We start from the raw sequence: 22,890 nt of genomic DNA on the forward strand, positions 1-22,890 counted from the left end.
AATTATGTTGAATATGAAGGAGGTGATGAAAGAAGATAAGCTTGACTCTTGTGAAGATAGTAAAAAGAAATATTAATGAAAAACATGATTTCTAGAGAATTACTATTTTCATCTTTTCCTGAAACATAATATGGTGAGATAAAATCTTTAAGACTAGCACATGAAATTTGAAATGCTTTACAAAAAATATTTGAGGTTGGTGATCATTTTAAGAAAGTTATATTGTAGAGCTGGTCCAAATATGTATATTTCAAGATGCTTAAATCCATGAAGATGAAACTATACAGGGGTATTTTGCTAGAATATTACATATTGTTGTTAGAAATAGATGTTGTGGTGGATCTAAGACAAAAGATGAGATTGTATAGAAAACTATAAAGACTTTGCACCTTCTTCTCATTAGAGGGAAAAAATGATTGAACAATTTATTCCCTATACACCTAAATTTACAAAGGAAACTCTTCTTGCAAGATTGAAGTCATTTGAACTATGGATGAAATAGAATAAAGACTTGCCTAGAGTAGAAACAACTTTTAGTGTACATAAGGACAAACCTATAGTCACAAGAAGTGTGAGTACAAGTGGAGATTATGCCAAAAGAAGTTGAGAAAAAAAAGTAGAAGACAAGAAGATTAAAGGACTTACCCTACTTATGAAGAGAGAACCTAAAGGTACAAAAATTCTTATTTTTTGGATTATAAATAATGGTTGTCTACATCATATAATAGGAGATATTAATATATTTTTTTCAATTTAGTAGATATGATGGAGGAGTAGTTATAGTTAGAAATAATATAGCATGTCACATAAAAGGAAAAGGATCTATTACACTTTATGGAAAGACTAACATTGATGATGTTTATTTTATGGATGGTTTGAAACATAATCTTTTGAGTGTTCGAAAACTTATTGAGAAGGGATATTAGTTATAGTTTATACAAAGGACTTGCATTATCAAGGATAAGATTGGTACATTGATAGGTACTAGTACAAGGTTAAGATATAATGTATTTTGGTTGAACCCTACTTAAATGACATGTGTAGTTGCTAAAGTAGATGATAGTTAGTTATGGAATAAAATATTTTATCATATCAACTTTGATAACATTGTGAAGTTCATTACTACGTTTGTAACTAGAGATTTGCCTAGGATTCTAAAACCTACTAACATAATTTGTGAAGAAAGTATATTGGAAAAAAAAAAAAAAAAGTTCATTTCCAAAAATGACATTTACTACTTTAGAAAAGTTAGAATTGTGCATACAGATCTTAGTGGTTCTACAAGAACAAGATCTTTTAATGGTGAAAGGTATTTCATGCTTCTTACTAATGATTTTGCTAGAATTATGTGTGTTGTATTTCTTAGAGATAAATATAAACCTTTTAGAAAATCAAGATATTTAAGAATAGAGTTGAGAATGCATCTAGTTTAAAGATTAAATTCTTAATATTTGATAGAGGAGGATAATTTATTTCAAATGAGTTTAACAATTTAAAGAGACAAATTTTAGCCCCTAAAACTCCAAAGAAGAATGGGATAGTAGAAAGGAGGACATATCAATGATAAAAGTAGTTAGAGAAATGATGTTTGAGAATAATTTATCATATATAATTTATAGAGAATTAGTGAACACAATAGTATGTACTATGAACAAATGGCAGATTAGAGAAGGCACTAGTAAGACACCTTATGAACTTTGGTTCAGACATGAACCTATTGTACAATACTTTAGAATCTTTGGAAGTAAATACTACATTAAGAGAGATGATGGTATTGAAAATTTTAATTCTATAAGTGATAAAGGAATATTTCTTGGATATTCATTGAAATGTAAAGCATACAGATGTTTTAATCAAATATTGAAGAATGTTGTTGAAAGTGCTAATTTGAAAGTTGATGAGAAGTTTAGAATACAAGAAAGAATACTTGACTTTGGTTCTAATGGAGAGACTAATAAAATGACTAAAAATAAGAATGTTATGAAAGTATTATTTTACAAAACTAATACTAATTTGCAGAATTAACTACACAGAGATGAACAAGAACCAAGATCTAAGCCTAGAGAAAGATCAAGATTGAACAAGTGATAACTAGTAGAAATGTGGCAAAGAATCACCTTGTTGAATTGATCATTGGAAGTGTGAACAAAGGAGTTATTATAAGGAACAAGTTTAGTGAATAATTATGTTTAATTTCTCAAGTTGAGCCTAAGAATGTTGATGAATCTAGTAAAGATGATTATTGGATCAAAGCTATGAAAGGGGAATTATAATAGATTGAAAAGGGGAAAATTTTGGATATAGGTTCCTAGAACTAAAGACAAGAATGTTATTAGAACTAAATGGGTATTTAGAGACAAGATCAATGAAAAAGGCGAAGTTGTGAAAAACAAAGTAAGAATGGTTTGTGGAGGATATTCGTAGAAAGAAGGAATCAATTTTGGAGAAACTTTTTCACCTATTGCTAGATTAGAAATAGCAAGAACGTTTTTGGCATATGTAGCTATTAAAAACTTCAAAGTTTATTAGATGGATGTCAAATCAGATTTTTTGAATGGAGATCATGAAGAAGAAGTATAAATTGAACAACCTAATACTTTCCCTTGACAAATGAAAAGGACATGGTTCATAGATTAAAAAAAGGTATTCTATGGAGTGAAATGAGCACCTAGATCCTAGTAGGCAAGATTCAATAAACACTTGACAAATTTGGGATTTATAAAAGGTAATGCTAATAGAAATTTATATTTGAGAAAAAATGAAGGTCTATTGATTGTTGTAGTATTTTTTGATGACATTATTTTTGGAGGAAATGATGAAGCTACAAAGATATTTTCAAAGGAAATGAAAAAATAATTTGGGATGAGTATGATTGGAGAAATAAAATACGTTTTGGGATTTTTTATTGTGTGGAACAAAGATGGAATATTTATATCACAAGCTAAGTATCTTAAATATTTTTTGAAGATATTTGGTTTGAAAAATTATAAACCTATTGGAACACCCATGGTAATTGGTTGTAAGTTATCTAACAAAGATAAATCCCCTAATACAGAGAAACCTAAGTATAGATCTATGATGGTGGATTGCAATACTTGAAATATACTAGACCTGATATACCAAATGTAGTTGGAATTGTGGCAAGATTTCAGGTAGATCCTAAAAAGACACAATGTGTAGTAGTAAAAAAAAAATTATATACTTGAAAAGAACACCTGATTATAGTTTATGATATGATAGATCACAATATTTCACATTGTGTTCATATATTAAAGTTAATTGGATAAGAAGTGTTGATGATGGCGTAGACACTCAAAAATGGTTTGTGCCTACTCTTTCATCACTTTTACTTCCTAACTTGTCCCATTTTCTCAATTCACTAGCTTCCATCTTTTGGCCAACTTGATCATCATTCAGAGTTATTTTAGAATGTTCTTTTGACATATTTTCCATCATTTGTAACTCTCTTCAATCAAATCAAGATCCTCTTTGAACTGCTTCATATCTAATCTAAACCTTTTGAAATTGATTCAAACCCATTCCAATTCCATTGAAATCACTTGAAATAAACACTAATCAATCATCATACATCCATTAGGCATTGTTATGTCCTTTAGTTCCTTATCAACATTCATCAATATATGTCATGTGTCCTTAGAATATCATCATTTCATTATTCGATCCTTGGCACTATCATGTCCCTCAATAGTGTGTCATTATTTTTCATCAATTTGATCCTTGACAGTATTGAATCCTTTATTGTCTGATCGTGTCCTTACTCAATCAATTAATAGAATTGACTATGACTATTGATGTTATTATGATAAATCCTATCAATCAATCTCAATCAACCTATGGTATATGCAATATTCATTAGATTTATTATGTCATCAATCCTTTGTTGGAAATATAAGAGGAGTAACTGAAAGGGGAGGGGCAAATCAATTCCTACTAAAATAAATCCCAGATCCCTTAGATGTCAGTATAAAATAAGCTTTGAAAAAAAAACATTGTTGATGCTTAGTAAACAAATAGAAAAATGTTGTAACTCGGTAAACACTTAAAATGCTTGGCAAATACTTTAACCACCAATTGTAACTAGTTATTGATTTTCACTCTTCTAAAGTGAGCCCTATTAAGAGCCAACCCTATTAAAGGTTACAAAACACACTGTTAGGTGTGAACCTACTAAAGGATTTCATAACCCTATTAGGAGTGGGTTTGTTAGAAGATTTACAAATAGCTATTAAGCTAACTCTGTTAAGAGATTTAGATCACTGCTACAATGGTTAGAGAGTAATAATGAGATGACCTAATTTTGGATGAAATTGAATTTCTAATTACAAATCTCAATTATGGCTTGTATACTTTATCCTTCTAATTCACTTCCTCTTAGCATCATTAAATCTTCAACTATCTTCCATGCATTCACACTTTCTAATTGTTAACTTTACCTTATATTTATATCTTTCATATTGTCAAGTCCACTAGAATATAACTTAGAATAATTAATATTCATATGCTTAGTTGGCTAGAACCAACAGACAATTCATTTGAACTTAATATTCCAAAATAAGAAAATCTTTTGTTAGCTAACCCTGATCAGTAGAAACTAACTCAAAAATGATTTTCCTATGTTAACAAAGTGTACTCAGTTAACATTGCATATTTGCAAAGTTCCTTTGGTAACTGAGTGATCTCAATTAACACTAGTTCCATCCAACATTTCCTTCGTTAATTCAGTGAGCTTGGTTAGCACTCAAATTTTGTAAGCTCTTCCTTTGATGCTCAAGTTAACTTAGTAGATACTATCTTTTGAACTAGGCAAACTCTGGAATGCTCGGCACACACAGAAAACTGTCTTCAATGCCTCAGTGAGCTTGGCATACACTGACTAGTAATGGCATGACATTTTGTGTAACATCAAAGACAATACACAATTAATCAATTGTTCCAACATCCTTTTCATGTGTCCTTAACAAGTGATCAATTTCTATCATTCAATATGGCATCATTCATTTCATCAATTTGATCATGTCCTTGATCCTATTTCTATATCATCATATTTGATCTCCATTTTCATCACAATCCTTCAATAAAGTTTATCTTACATTTATTTTATCATTTGGAAAATAATTTTTACTAATTTTCTCTATAGGAGTAAATAACTTGTGCTTTACTCATATGTCTTAATCATTTAATTTCACCACCACCCACATGCCCCCTCTTATTAATTATTCCTCTTTGATAACCTTTCTCAATCAATTAATATTTATTAATTAATTGATCTCATTTTCTATTTTCCTATTTCCTATGTTCTAATTTCTATTTTTGAGAGATTTATGAGTTTTAAATTCAAAAAATCCTAAATCTTACACATTCCCACTAATTGCTTTTCCACTAATATTTTTTACCTTCTATTATTACACCTTTTTTCCAACTCTTACACTTTCCATTCCTTTTCTTACACCTTCCCTTTTATTTCCCTCTTATTCCACTAATTGTGCTTACATTCTATGCACATCTCTTACAATTTGTCATAATATGTCATTTTATGACATATTTTCTAATTTAAATCTTTTAATTGTTGCAATTTTCTAAATTGTGCAATTTAACTATGACAGATTTCTAATTGCACATCATTCTTTCTAAATTAATCATTTTGGCTCTCAAACTTTTTAAATTGAGCCTCTTTCTACATTTTTTGTTAACCAAATTCTCCTGATATTCTTTCTATCTTGTTATTTTTCTATCACTTATCACATCATTATCATTTTTTAGGTGCATCTTGTCCAAATCAAAAGCTACATCAACTTCAAATCTATAGAGAAGAAAGGAGAGCATAGGAGCTACATTTGAAAGGCAGTTTCTTGTTTTAATCTCTTTTATTTTCAAATGGCTTTTATGTTAGGATAGAATTGTTTACATAAGTGTTATGAGATTTGTGATTCTCTAATTTATGCATTCTCAGCCTTTTTTTGGTCCTCCATTTGGTCGACTCAATGTGAACATGCTTTACTAATGTGATTTCTTTTTTGTATACTTGTAGGTGCCAAGAGAAAGATATGAGCACTGTTGGAAGTCTAATTCTAGTTTTTATGCATTTTATTTCTTTTGGAATTAAAATGAAAAACAAATTTATATAGATCTAATTATATACTTAAGTTTTCATTTCTTAATTGATCAATGAACAAAAAACATCATATAGTCTAAGTAGGAGGATCGACGAACTCTACAATTCTCACTTAGATTTAATTAGGAAGCAAAGAAAAACATTTTGTTTTATGATTAAAACTTTTCTTTCTAAATGGGTTAATGAACCAAAAATATCATTCAATTTTAATTAGGAAGGAAAGGAACAATAAATCATGCTTTCTATCACATTTCCATTATAATTGGATGAAGAACAATGAAAAATATATATTTTAAATGTTTGATGAGTCTTATAATTTTTAATTGTGAAGCACTATATAGATGTATCCTCTCCCCTCACCTTTGTGGAACTTGGATAAAGAGAAATCTATGTAGTTCTTTTAGAGCAGCATTTTTTGTTTTACTAATGATCTTTTTGTAGCTTGTAGCAATCATGGGATGAAGAATTGATATTAAAAACTACCAATAAGTTTAATGTAGGATGTTTGATGAAGACCTTTTGTGTTTCTCAAAACATTTATGTGTGGTTTTAAGTAGATTAGTAAAGACTTTATTTGATACTTCAAATTATTTTTTTCTATTATGCTCGGCATGTCTACAGTGTCTAAAAACCCAAAGGTTTATATGGACATGTCCTCTTCCCTCACCTTTGTGGATCTTGGGTATAAGAGAAATTCATGCAATTATTTTAAAGAAGCATGTCTTGGACCAATGTATCTGATATTGAGTATGCCAAGGAATGATTTGAAAGTGGTAATAGGAAAAAGCTAGGTCTACACTCTATCTGTTATATAAAGGCTTAGTTGTGGGTAATGCCCAATTAGCAGTATGGATGGGTGATAGCTCTCCTCTACTACCCTTAGAGGTGCATAAAACCCTAGTTCTTAGAGTTGGGAGAACTCCTATGGGATTTTATCCTCTACCTATTGAATAAAATGTCTCATACTAAACACATGTCTTAGTGGCCAAAATCCTTCTATCTACTAACTCAAGGGGTCACCCATGCATGTGAAGACATACCACAAATGTGTGGTCTTTATAAGAGGAAATAATCCCTTGGGAAGTGACAACCCTTGGGAAATAGATCTTGGTATGCCTAAGAAGTGAGTGCATTGTAAGGTGGAGCATGTGCTACCAAGATTCTAGGTTATTTTCTATTGATAAGCATGGATGAACTTTGGTTCAAGTGGGAATTTAGTGGATACAATCCTTTTAGTATAGGTTGTGATGTGTCTATTCACTTTAACAACCATTCTTCTTCTATTGTCTTGTGTGAGTGTTTTCACTAATCAATATAATTGGCAAATTGATAAACTTGCATAAACACTTTCTCAAAACCTTCAACACATTTGCAAAACAATACACTTGAAAAACACTTGTTCAAAACCTTCAAAGAAATTTTTTTAAACATACACTCAATCTTATCCCAAAACATTGTAAAACATGGAAACATCAACTTGTTGCCTTAGGATCTCATGGTATGACTCGTAGGAATCATTTTTGCATATCCATTTTGAATTTTCCATTATCATCATAGTCCTTTCATTATTTCCATTTTTCATTTAGGACCCTCTTTTCAACATCATAATCCTCATTTTGATCCCAACATTATCCTCGTTTTGCAGTTAGGATACCTTGCATTTTTCATGTCCTAGTCCTTATTTTTCATCCTTAGATGGCCCTCATAATCCTTATTTTGACCCTCATTTTTGTCATTTTTATTTCATCATAACATTCATTTTGCATCTAGCTTCTTGCATATCCCTCATTTTGCTCTTATCATAACCCTCATTTTCAACCTAGAACCCTTGAGTTTAGTTGGAAATTCAAAAAAAAATGATTCATAGAATATTCCCTTATTTGGATGAATAAATTATAGTGACCTTGGTCTTTTTATCATTTTTCCTTTTATCATTTTCTTTGAGCCAAATTTTATCTGTCCTGATGGATTTTGTTAGATAAATGGGGGGGCTGAATCATTTATGTCCAATTATCTCATAGTCCCTTCAAACATTTCATCACCATCAAAGAAACATTAACATTAACAGAAAAAATTCAACACATACAATTTCTTGATCGACATATCTAGCATAAAACTTAACTCTTACATCGACTTCCTTTGAAACTGTCATCAAATTGTTTGTTTCATAACTAACTATCAATAAATTTCCAGTAATTACCTAGTGATAACTTAGTTATCACTAAGTTGTAATAAACTATAAAAAAAGGTAATAAACTTATAACATAAATAAAATTCACACAATTTTGACAACAATATTTAACTTGGAAATCCTATTTAGGGAAAAACCACCTGGGACTGACAACCCAAAAATTTCTCTCTTTTGAATTAATATCTATGAGGGACTACCTTGTTAAAGGTTACGTACACTTTTTTAAAGTGAGCTTGTTAGAGGATTTCACAAAAAGATCATCTATACCTTATCACTCCCTAACTAGGACTAAAAAGAGTGGTTTAATTTAAAGGATTTGTGAACACCACTAATCGATGTTACCATATAGGATTTCACAAACATGTTAGGTCTACTTATTACTTCAAAGGTTTTCTACTACAATGGATAAACAATAATAGTATAAAGTGATTTGTAAGAATAGAAACTACCTTTGCTTGATCAAATTTTAGTTCTTTCTCTTTCTAAATCTTTTACTCACTTAGTTGACTCTATCTTCCACAAACTCCTTTCTCTTCTCTCTTTTCTTGGCTCACTCAGCTTAACACTTAGCTCTTTTCTCTAATAACTTGACATTCCATAGCAAACTTCAATCAGTTCTCCAACTCTAGCATTAACTTTGAACTAGCAACCTAAAACTATCATTTTCTCCTCCTTAAATAGATTTCTCAATGCTTCTAGATCCCTCCATCTTTTTCCACTTAATCAAAACCGGTGATCTTAGGTTAACAAGAATTCCTTTATGCAATGAGTTTAGACACGTAGAAAATATAACTTAATATAAAATTGTGTCTGTTTTTATCCTTCTCCAATTTCCTTCATTATATCATTCTTGATTTTTCTTCATCATTGATCTTGCAACAAAATTTGAATCTCACCATAAACCTTCTCAAATTTTCTGAATTTTGATCAAAAAGTCATCTTCGGATTCCAATTTCTCAATCTTGTCTGTCTAGTTGTCACTCTATAAATATTACATTTACTCAAGAAACATATAACTTGGTTAATACTAACATTTTTGGGAAACATAATGTTCTTCCTTCTTCTTTGCAATTTCTTAGGTAATATTGTAGTCACTTAGTGAATAAAGACTCCCTTCATTAACCATGTAACTTGATTGAGCTTCTGATCTTCAACATACTAAAACAATACATGATTATAAAATAATCAAAAAAATATTACATAGTCATTATCCACCTCATTAAAGTACCCATTGAATGTCTTACATATCAACTATGACTTCATTGTACTTTCTTCAAATCCTCTTTGTTAATCAAATGATATGGTATGTTCCTGAGTTATCATAATGTATAGCTAGTTAAGACTTTGAAATCAATAACAATATAACAACTTATATAACTCTTTTGTATTCATTCATAACATCATCAATTATAATATTAGTTAGCACTAAAAATCTCTCCTTTGCCATTGATGGAAACAAACACAAGATTCTACTTTACAAAAGATTACATATGATAATCAAATGTATGCATTATCAACAACACAACTTTGCAATTCTAGTTCTTTAAACTGATACTCAGTATGTATCTTGTACATCAACAAAACTTCAACATCTTCAATATTACCCCGCTTTTGATTATGGTCCCTTGTCTAGGTTCAATATATTCTCCATCTTACTATTGAATATAAAGAAAATGGAAACATCTTCTCAACCCTAATTTCCAAAAGGAATGATCCAAATTGATTAAGCATAAGAAAGTGATCGATACAAAAATGAATCATGTGATAGAGAAGAGGATCAATTTCCTTTCTATTTGGAGGGATATGTGATTAAATCTTGAAATAGATAAAAGACAAATACTAACCTTGAATCTAGAAAATATTGTTTTCTGATGTCTGTGTACAATTTTGCGGAATTCTACAACCTATTCTAGACTGGAAATATCGAGACAAAGAAAACCCATAAATCTTTTGTCTTTTCGAAGGGAGGTTGACCTTGACCCTCATGGAAGGGCACAATCTTACCTCAGGGCATGATTGTACCTGAATAAGTTGACCTTGACCTACACTACTCTGATAAAATTTATATTACTAGATCTCACAAGTTTGTTGAAAAAGGTATCCAATTTACTCTCCAATTTGTTGTTTCACACCTATATCTACAAGAAAAATGGTTTGTTTTTTAGATGGGGGGTTTGCCTCAGTCAAACCGTAGTATGAAATTGACCTTGAAATATAATTGAAATTGGAATATGTATAAAAAAATTAAATGGAACTATTCACCTTGCTTATGTTAAAATCCTTCTGGAGGATTCAAATCCTTGAATCCAAAGTACAAATACTCCAAATGAATGTAAAAATGTATGCATGATGTCTCAAATCAATGGCATTAAATCTTCAAGACTAATCATGAATGTATCTCTGCATAGGAAAAAGCTTGGATGAATATGGATGGATAAATCTTCAATAAGAGGGCTCCATAGAAATTGAATCCTTCAATGGCTAACAATGGACCTCCTTGATGAATTAGATGCTTGAAGATTTAAAGTCTTGATGAATAGTAGATCTTAACTTTATGTAGATGGATGCTCATTTGTGGATAGTAGATTCACTCATAGAAAGTGGATAATAGATAGATCTCAAAATGAGGGAAAAAGGCTTCCTTATATAGAGATCTAGGGCACAAACTCATAGAGAAGGCCGACATGGGAGTATTAAATCCCAATTAACCTTAACCCCTAGAAATTGACCTAAATTAAACATAATTTAAGATTCTACCATTCTAAAACCTAAAACACCTAACCTAGAAGTGGGAAAAGAAACTTTATAAACCCCAAGTTCCCAAAACTCCCAGAAATTGAAAAATAAACCTAGGGTCAAGGAGGAGGTCAATCCTACCCTAGGTTAGGGTTGAGGTAATCCTTGACCCATGTTAAGGTCAAGGTCAATCTTGAACTAGAAGGTCATCCTTGACCCATAGGTCAAAGTTCTTGGTTTCAAAAAACATTTTTTTAGAAAAAGGTTGGAGAGAGAGAGAGAGAGAGAGAGAGAGAGAGAGGCAGAATAGGGGGAAAATAGAAAAATCCATGCAAAGACCCATTCAAGGCACTTGACATGACCCCAGACCACTTACTCATAGGGCTAAACACTCTTAACATGGAAGTGCTTTCATTTTAAAATGATACAACTATATATTCTCTCCTTTAGTTACAATTCTCCTCATTTCTAGGTTATTCTCCCCATTTTCGGTATATTCAACATTTGTTATATTATCCCCCTTTGAAAAAAATGCTGAAAGTCATTATAAATTTTAATGTGAAACTTATAAAACCTTGTAATTAGATTTTTACCTTGTAGCATGTACAAATTCAATTAGAGTCATCACATTTAACTTCACAAATTCATAAATACTGCTAAAGTGTGAACACTTCTACATTAACTCCATAAGATGTTTCAATTAATTAATGAATTGATGTAGCATGCAGCTTTACCTAGTGAATTTTGGATAGTGGTAAAACCCCCAATTTATCTCTTAGATACTCAAAAGAATCCTTAGGAAATGACTTGATAAATATATCTATGATTTTCTGCTTAGACTATACATACTCAAGCCTTACTTGTTTTTCTTCAACTTTCTCCCTCAAGTAATGATACTTAATAGATATGTGCTTTGTCTTTGCATGCATTGCCTAGTTTTTCGATATATTTATAGAACTTGTGTTATCACAGTAAATAGTGATAGGTTCAATCACTCCATCTTTCATTCTTTCAAATAATTGTTTGATCCATACAATAATTTCACAACTAATTGTAGCTACAACATATGTAGCTTTAGTAATAGATTGTGAAATACAACTTTATTTCTTGCTTAAACATGTTATCAAATTTTCTTCTAAAAAGAATGTTCCTCCACTTGTTTTTTTTCTATCACCAACATTTCCATCCCAATTACCATCTGTGTAGACTTTAAGACTCAAGTAATCCTTTTGTTTATACCATAGCCCATAATCTTCAATTGCTTTGAGATATCTAAATATCCTTTTCATAGTAGTAAATGTGTTTCCCTTGGATTGGATAAAAAACTTGCAACTATTCAAATAGCTAGGACAATATCCAGTCCACTATTTATATCATATTGTGGCTTTCTAATCATAGATTTTTATTGTGTTTGATCAACCTCACAAGTAGTGTCTTACTTTGACAATTTCACTCTAGTCACCATAAGTGTAATGATAGGTTTAGACTCGTCCATCCCAAATGTTTTTAATATTTCCTTTACATACATAGGTTGAGTAACATAAATGTCTTTTTCTATTTCATAGACTTATAATCCAATTAAAATTTTTATCTCTCCAAACATTGACATATCTAATTTGAGTAGTCATTTGATCTGAAAATAACTTACTCAACATCCATTTCCTCCAAATATTATATCATCAAAAAATATTTTAGCAATCAACACCATATCTTGTGCTTCATTCTTCAAATATATATTACTATTTTCACTTGTTGTAGAAAATCATATCCTAATTGAATAAGAGTGTAACCTTTCTACCATGCTCTCAAGGCTTGTTTCAATCCATACAGTGCTTTGTTGAATTTGCACACCATGTCCTTCTTTCCAGGTTCAACAAATCCCTCTAGTTGTTCAATGTAGAGTTTCTCTTCAAGTATTTCATTCAAAAATCTAGAGTTAACATCCATTTGATATACCTTGAATTTCTTGTATGTAGCATAAGACAATACAATTTTGTTTCTTCCAATCTTGCAATGGGTGCAAAAGTATCTCCTTAGCTGATTCCTTCTTCTTGGTCATAACCTTTACAAGCCATTCTCTAATCTAATTCAAATTTCTTATGAAGATCCACTTTGTTCCAATCACATTCTTATCAATAGGCCTTGGTACAAGTATCCATGTATTGGTCTTCTCAATTTGATCAATCTCCTCATTCATAGCATTAATTCAATATTCATCATTAAACGAAGCTTTAACAAATATAGGCTCAAAATCAGCTAGTAGACATGTACCTTCTCTTATTTTTCTTTTTTTTGTACTCCACTTCTATCTCCAATTCGTTATTTAGGTGAATGGTTATATCTTGCATATTTGGCTAATATAGGTTCAATTCTATGATTCTTAGTGTTTCCTTCATTTGTTGGGAGTTCAACTTCCTACTCAAGTCATGTTGTCTAGTGCTTTGGTATAATTTTTTGAGACTCGGTAATCACTGTCTAATTCTTGGGTGAAACTATTTGATGCCCAAGTATAGATGTCCATGACTTGGGTGTTATTGTTTGATGCTTTATAGATATTTGTTGTAACTTGGGTAGAGTATCTAGTGCATTAGCATAGATATAAACAAATTTGTTATACTTTTTATGTTTCTTCTTTCTATCTAGATCATTCTTCTCTAAAAAATCATCAAATCTTACATTTGCACTTTGAGTCATCTTGTTAGTAGCCTTGTTCAAACATTTGTAAGATTTTGTTTTAGATGAATATCCTAGGAATATACCTTCATCTCCTTTAGCATCAAATTTATCGTTCCTAGCACCACTTCTATCACATATTAAACATTTCAAAGGTTTTCCAATTTAATTTTCAACTCTTCCTTTGTACCATTTAAACATATAAAAAACATGTTCTTTCAGTTTCATGAACAAAACACTTATCATCCTTGAACAATCATCCACAAACAATATAAAGTATTTATCACTATAGTAACTATCAACTCCAAATGGACCACATAAATCAATATGCACTAATTTCATAATATCATTGGAAGTGTGTGTTGGATATATAGATGGAGTAACTAAGAGGGGGGGTGAATCAATTACCACAAAAAAAAATCCACAGATCCCTTAGATGTCTAATAAAACTAGTTACTACTATCACTTGTTAAACATACATAAATTTGTTGTAACTTGGTAAATGTAGTGTATGTTAACTTTAACAAATCTTAAACATTCACAATAATTAACATGCAAGCATAAAGGAAATAACATGAACACATGAGACACCAAATTTAATGTGGAAACCCAATATGGGAAAAACTATCAAGTAACTAGCTACTAATTTTCACTCTTCTGAATTGAGCCCTGTTAGGGGCCAACTTGGTTAAAAGTTACAAAACACACTATTAGGTGTGACCTTGTTAAAGGATTTAATCACCCTATTAGGAGTGGCCTTGCAAGACGTCTTCAAAAAAAAATGGAACTATCATCTTGTTAGAGGGTTTTCAAATGGCTATCAAACCAACTCTGCTAAGAGATTTTGGAATCACTACTACAATGGGAAGAAATTAACAATGAAATGACCTAAATGAGATGCAACTAAACTTCTGATATAGATCTTTTTTTTGCTTCACACTAGATCCTTCTTGATCGAATATAACTTTACTACTCCTCAAGGATATCTGGCCATCCTTCAAATTTTCTCAAACTTGTCCTTCTCGAACAATCAATATACTTTCATACTGACTCATTCTTTAGAATCTCAACTTGACTTTATATTGATACCATTTAGATTATCAAGTCGGCTCATTTACAACTTATAATTACCAATAATCATTACCTCAATCAACTAGAAACAATACTTGATTTAATTAAACTTTGTTTCTCAAATGAACAAAATCCTTCATTGGTTGACCTTGCTCGGTAAACACTAATCTTGAAAAAAAAAATTGTGTTAACCAACAGATACTCAGTTAACATTGTAAACTTGAAAAAATCCTTTGGAGACCTTGGTAAACACTAACTTCCCTTTGTTAACCCTGAGAGCTTGGTAAACACTACTTTCTGCCACATTTTCCTTTGATGCCCAAGTGAGCTCAGTAGACATTGTCTATGCACAATAATGTCCAGGAATGCTTGGTAGACATAGAAAATCATCTTTCTAACCAACTAAGATCAATAAGCATTATTTCCTAACTGATATGACATTTTTGCAACATCAAAGATAACACACAATTAGACAATTGTATCCAATAGTGTATGTCTTTTAAGAGAAACTAGGCTTTGTTATCTTACCAATATGACATTATTTTTTCATAGAAACATCAAGTTATTAAAAATTTAGAAAGTCTCTTACTCTTTTCTTTCTACTAATTTTCACCATATTTTCAAAGTTACATGACACAACCTTTTACACTATAACCATACATCCTCAATTCTAGTAAATAAGCATGTATCATTCATAAGATCAAGGTACAATAAGGTACCTTTAGTTTTCACTCTTGCTCCAATCATATTACCTTCATCATCAAATACTTTGACCTTCCTTTTCTCAAATTCCATTTTGTGTCCTAAGTTATTCAATTGAGAAATACTCAATAGATTATATTTGAGTCCTTAAACCCAATATGCATCATCACATCTGATCTCATCATTGAACATTAATGACTCTTTACCTTTCATTGAGTGTGGAACATCACTAACAAACTTAACAGTTCCACCATCATCAATTTCTTCAAAATTTTCAAACTTACTTAGATCACCAATCATATGATGTGAACAACCATTATCAATAATCCATGATCCATTCTTTGTAACATGTGAAATAAGGGAAGCTTCATTCTCATACCTTTCACCATTTGTCTCTTCCTTGATTGCAACATAGATTGTTTTAACTATTTCTTTGTCATTATCAGAACTTGTCTCAGTATGCTCTTCTTTAGTAATGTAACATGACTTCTTTATTTTGTCTTTGCAATCCCTATTCTTTCTATACTTGTAAAGTTTCTAATCATTTCTATCACACTTTCCTCAATTAGGACATTTAGTAGAAAAGTGACCAACCTCATTACATTTGAAATTTGTCAAGGAAAATTTAACTTTGTATTTACCTTTACCTCTTGATAACCTTCTAGCAAGAAATTCTTTAATCTCATCTAGATCATCTCCAGCTCTAGATTCACTTTCTTCTTTGGTTTTCTTCTGTTTTTTTGAATTGATGATAGTCTGTAAAGACTTAAAATCATTTCCAATCATAAGCATATTATTATCATAAGTTTTGAACTCAAATGTAGTCAACTAACCAACTATACTATCAAGTGTCAAATCATCACCAGGTAGACCTCTTACTTCTTGAATAGCAGAGACTTTGATAGCATAAATAGGCTAAAGAGTTCTCAAGATTTTAGTTACAATTTTAGAATCCAAGATTTTCCCTCTAGCATCTCTTATTACACTCACATCTTTGATTTGGTTCACATATTGTGCAGCATTTTCACCTTCTTTAATTCTCATGTCATCATACTTTCCTTCAATCTTTCATCTTTAGATCTTCTTACATTGTCATCTCCTCCATAGACTAGCTTCATTTCATCCCACATTTACTTTGTAGTATTACAGTTAGCATCATCAAACTCAACATCAATGAAAGAATATGAAATATCAATCATCATGTTGTTATGGTTTCTTTTCTTATTCATTTGATTCATAGTTAGAGGACTAGCAGGTGTGATATATTCCCAATGTGTGACATCATCTCCACTCTAAAAGGTTTAGCTTCATTCAATCTTGTCATGAGGAAAAGTTCTCCTTTGTTAACTTTGGTGGCTATCTATATGCATCTTAATCTTTTTCTTAAGTTCCTTTAAACTTATTCCTTCAAGCAATTAGAGCTCTACCACCAAATTTTTAGATAACTGAGAGAGGATATGAATTAGTTATGTCTAATTATCTTAGAGTCCCTTCAAATGTTTCATCACCATTAAAACAACATAAAAATTAACAACAATAACTTCAACACATCCAATCACTCAGTAGATATATCCAACATAAAACTTAACTCATACATCAACTTCTTTCCAAATAGTTATCAAATTGTTTCTTGCATAACCAACTATCAGTAAATTTGTAGTAATTACCTAGTAATAACTTAGTTATAACTAAGTTGTTGTAAACTATAAAAACATGTAAATCAACTTGCAATACAAATAGCAATCACATAATTTTGACACCAATATTTGATGTGGAAACCCTATTAAGGGAAAAAAACACCTCGACCAGCAACCTAAAATTTTCACTCTTCTAAAGTGATCTCTGTTAGGAGGCTACCATTTTGAAGGTTACATCAACTTTGTTAAAGTGACCCTTTTAAAGGATTTTTGAAAATGATCATCTAGACCTTATCACTCCCTGTCTAAGACTAAAAAGAGTGGCCTAATTCAAATGACTTATAAACACCACTAATTGATATTACTATATAGAATTTCACAGATTTTTTAGGTCAACTCAGTGCTTCCAAGATTTTATGCTGCAATGGTTAAACAATAACAATACAAAGTGATCTATAAGATAAACAACTATCTTTTCTTCACTAGATCTTAGTTCTTTCTCTTTCTCTCTCTTTCACTCACTCGATTGATTTTGCCTTCCACAAACTCATTTTTCTTCTATCTTTGTTTGGCTTTCTTAGCTCAACTCTTAGCTCTTTTCTTCAACAACTTCACATTTCACAAAAACCTTCAATCACTTCTCCAACTCTAGCATCAACTTTGAACCAACAAGATAAAAATGCCATTTTATCCTCCTTAAATAGATTTATTAATGCTTCCAGATCCTTCCATTTTTTTTTTGCTTTATCTCAATTGTTGATCTTAAGTTAACAACTTAATTCTTTCATACAATGAATTTAGACACATGGAAAATATAACTTTACATGGAACTTTGTGTCCATCCTTATGCTTCTTTAATTTCCTTCATCAGATCCTTCTTGATTTTTCTCCATCATTGATCTTGCAACAAAATTTTACTCTCACAATAGACCTTCTCAAAATTTCCAAATTTTCATCAAAAAATTGGCCTCAAATTCTAATTTCTAAATCTTATTTTTTTGGTTGCCACTTTGTAAATATTAAATTTACTTAGGAAACATATAACTCGGTTAATACTATCTTTCTTAGGAAACATTGTGCTCTTCCTTCTTCTTTTTAATCTCTCAGGAAATACTGTAGTCACTTAGTGAATATAGTCTCCTTTCATTAACCTTTTGACTTGGTTAATCTTGTGATCTTCAACATATTGCAACAATACATTATTGTAAAATAATCAAACCAATATTACATAGCCATTGTCCAACTCATTCAAGTAACCATTGAATAACTTACATATTAGCTTTGACTTCATCATACTTTCTTCAAATCCTCTTCATCAATCAAATGATATGGTACTTTCTTGAGTTAGCATAATATCTACCCAATTAAGACTTTGACATCAATGACAATATAACAACTTATATGACTCTTTTACATGCATTCATAGCATCATCAATTACAGTGTCAGTTGGGGCTAATAGATTTGACTTAGTCTTTTTATCAACTTTATCATTTTAATTTTTTTAGTTTCCTTTCTTAATCAAGATCCAATATTCATCTTTGTAATGTTAGACTCTTAGCCTTGTGTTTTCCAAAGGTTTTCCTCAAAATTCAAAAACCTCATTTTCAATGTCCTTAGTGGTCAAAAGATTCATTTTAAACTTGCTTTCATAACCTTGTGGGAATTACAATAGGAAAGATAAAGATCTAGGGGCAAATTAGTGCTTTAAACTTTAACCCATAATAATATTCACCACACATCCATCTCACATATTTAATACATAAATTGAAATGCCATGTAAAGCATGTACATCTAAAGTATGTAAACAAGTAAGAATTCACACATATATGACACAAGATATGATTAGCCAAAAACCCTCCAATGAGAAGGTAAAATTGGGGTGGGGATGGTACCCACAAATCTTCATTACTGCAGTACTAAAGTGTATCCAGTGAAGGTTAGAATGTTTGATCATGAAACATGATCTACACTGTAAAAGGTATGCTCTATTAAAATCTTACAAAAACTATTAGGTCTTATCCTTTTAAATGATTTCAACACCCTATTAGAATTATTCCTTATTAAAGGACTTCAACTCGCAATTAAGTAAGCACCTTGTTAGAGAATTTCATTATAGCCTATTTGGACTAGTTTGTTAAGAGATTTAAGTTATTCACCTATTAGAATGTCTTAGCAATGATCCTATGATTAGCACTTTCATGTTTGATGACATATCACCTCTATACTATTCTCTATTTGATCATTTTTTATCAGATGTCTCTTTATTGTTCATTGTTTCCTTTCTCTATTCTCCTTTTAACTGATTTTGCAATCCAATTCAAATCATAATACCTTGTTCACCATGGAGTTCTTGTTTTTTGCATGAATTTCTTCTTGACCACTCATTCATTCCCTCTCCACTCACTTAAAAATTTTAGAGTTTTTCCTCAAGAATACCTAGGTGACTTAGCGTTAGGTATGAATCAATGGTTGTGTTTCATCCATATTACCACTTAAACCTTACCTTTACTTGATTGGATACATGTAATACGTAGGGATTCCCACTTAAGATTTGTCCTTATCAAGAAAATATCATAACTTAGTCCTTAAGTTGGCCCAAAAAAGGTTTACATAGTAGTTTGTGCCAATACAAACTACTATGTCAAAATTGCATTACTTGGCATCTAAAGTCCTTGGTGCTTGGCACTAACTATGACTTCAATGTTGTCATTTGGCATCTAGATGACTTAGCATGCACTATTTTCTTAACTCCTGAATCACTCAGCACATATTGTCTGCTCAACACTTGAGTGACTCAGCATATGAGTGACTTAGCACTCACTATTTACTTGGTATGCTCTAATTTACATGTTGTGCTTCACATATGTTACTTGTTTGTCATGAACTAAGTAAATGACTTAAGTGTATAGACACTCACTTTTAAAAACCAATCTGAGATTAACAAAATTTGTCCTCATTTTACATAATCCTAGATTACATAAGCCATAGTTGCATAAACCTTGGCTTGTATATCATTTATTTAGCCCAAGAATCCAAAAAATAGAGGTGCATATTGCATTATCATTTTTCATCATTTGCATATCATATCCTAAAATACTTTCAAAATGTCAAAAGCCTCCAAAGTCCAAGGAGCACTATCCAAAAACAATTTTTTTCCAAGTCCACCAACATTTCAAACCCAATATCAAATTTCATAACTCAACCTTTGCATAATCCCATCTTCTAATAAAAAATTATCATGTAGTGAACATCATTAACCACCAAGCATACTTTCATACATAAGCCCTTAGTTGCATCTTCATAATCTAAAATAACAATTCTAAATATACCTTTCATGTGCATGTCCTTAGTTGCATTTGCATAATTTGAAGATCAAAAATTCCTAAAATACTTTTCATACATACCCTTAGTGTTCACTTTTCATACTTATAGTGTAAAAAATCAAAAAATAATTACATTTTCATACCTTAATTCAATCAAAACTTGTACTTACATTCCATACCTTTTGGAACATTTTTATTTTCATGCCTTGGTTTCATTTGCATCCCTTAACTCAAAAAAAAATTAAAAAAATCTTGCATATCTTACCTTGCATTTTCATTTCAAAGTATAAAAATCCAAAAATAAAGTGCATTTTCAATACACCCTCATACTTAGGTGCAATCCCATACATCATTAGACATCATGCCTATTTTTAAAATAACACAAACCCTTACAAATGAACAAGACTTGTATCAAATCATTTTGACATAAATTCTATTCAACCCAAGATAAGGCATGCCTATACAACAAGTCTTTGAGTCAAACATCATGGACACTTGACAAACATATTTTGACCCAAACATGACATACACCTCACAAGGTATCACCTCTTTTAATAAAAAAACAAATGATGCCTCAACAACCTAAGATCAATCACATGAGTCACATGTTCGAAATTCATTCAGCACTCCCCTTAAGATTCATGACAAGGGCTTAGCTAACTATTGTGTACTATAAGTTAAGTGGTTGTATCAAGCATTGATAGATCAGTCTTTTGGTCCAATTTAAACCCCATTCTAACAAGTAGTATCAAAGCTTAGTCATAGATTTGAATCCTTAGACCCTCAGGTAATGCTAAGAGAGAGATTGATGGAAATTTGTTTAATGCTCCCCTTGAGATTTGTAACAAGGGCTTAACTACCTCCTATATACTATAATTTGAGTGGTTATATTGAGAATTCCTAGATTGTTCTTTTGGTGCAACTACAACCCCATTCTAACATCCCAGACATGCCTTATCCAAATGTTACAAGCCAAATTGAACAAAGAGGTCAAAAGGGTATAAAAACAAATAGAAAATGTTGAACTAACTCATAGAGACATGGTTAAATTTTGAAAACACCTAATAGAAATTTTTGTTGAAGTTAACATAAAAAATCTCATGGAAAGATAAAAAATATAAAATCTTATTGCACAACTCAATGAGGAAAATGAAAACTTTAATTAATTTAATCATATTCAAGACCCGACTACTTTCAACCCAAGTTCTTGAACATAATCAATGCAAACTCATTTCAAAACATACTTTATCTTTTCCAAATAACATATGCAACATGGTATCTGAACACCTAATGCTTCAACAACATGTGGAATGATCCAATTGGGGTCACCCCCTAATTTTGAACCAATTTTCATTCTATTTGAATCAAATAAACATCAAACAACACAACAACCTCTTGTGCAAACAGCTCAACCACAAATGGCCTTCAAAAAATATTTATTTCCTCAAATCCAATAAGTATTTCTCAAACTAGCACAAACTCAAACATATCAACTTTGCACATGTAACCAAGACAATCAATCAAATTCCTTTTGAGGAATGCTAAAATAAAAAAACATGTACAACATGTAAGTAGTAATTCTATGTCACTAACAAGATCAACCAAGCAATGAAAATCCAAATCATAAACTTTAAAGAAAATCTTTCAAAGGTTATTTGAAAAAGATCGAGATAAATACTTACTCATGTCTAGAAATGGCTCATCCCAAAATACTCACATGGATGCAACACCTATGTCCTCTCAAGAAATGAGCCTCCAAGACACATCCATGTCTTCCACTAGTCTTTCATCTCCGAAAGACTCACATGATCATTTTGCTTCAATGCCCTTAAATTGTATTTTGAAGGATGAAACCTCACAAGGGATATTCATTTAACAACTATAAAATAGTCCAATCATTTACATAAGTGAATAGGAAGAAAATTTATGTGATGTGAATAGGGGTAAATGAATATTATGTGTGGGGGAATATAGGACCTATCCTTGACCAAAATTCCCAAAAGGAATGGTCCAAATCGATTAACCACAAGGAAGTGATCAATGCAGAAATGAATAAATCGATCAAGAATATGAAAAAAGGAGGAAATCCTATAATACACTATAGAAATTATGTACTTGAAATATTAAATGAAGGTAAATACTAACCTCAAAGTAGGGTGAATCTAGAAAATGCTGATTTCTAATGTCTATGTATAGTTTCAGGAAATTTTGCAATATGCTCCGAGTTGGATCCTCTTGAGAATCATAATGTTTAATACTAGGTTAAATTGTCAATTATGAGGAAAGAATATTAGGTAAATCAATGTCAATGTCAATAGTTTCATATTCACCATTAAAATCATCAATATAATCAAGAGTGTCTTCTTCATCTAAATTAGTCAAAATAGGATCTAAGATACGAATGGGATCATCATAATCATTCA

Source organism: Cupressus sempervirens, chromosome 8 (assembly GCF_028749045.1).
Source record: "Cupressus sempervirens isolate cs-2001-9-10 chromosome 8, ASM2874904v1, whole genome shotgun sequence".
Classification (NCBI taxonomy): Eukaryota; Viridiplantae; Streptophyta; class Pinopsida; order Cupressales; family Cupressaceae; genus Cupressus; species Cupressus sempervirens.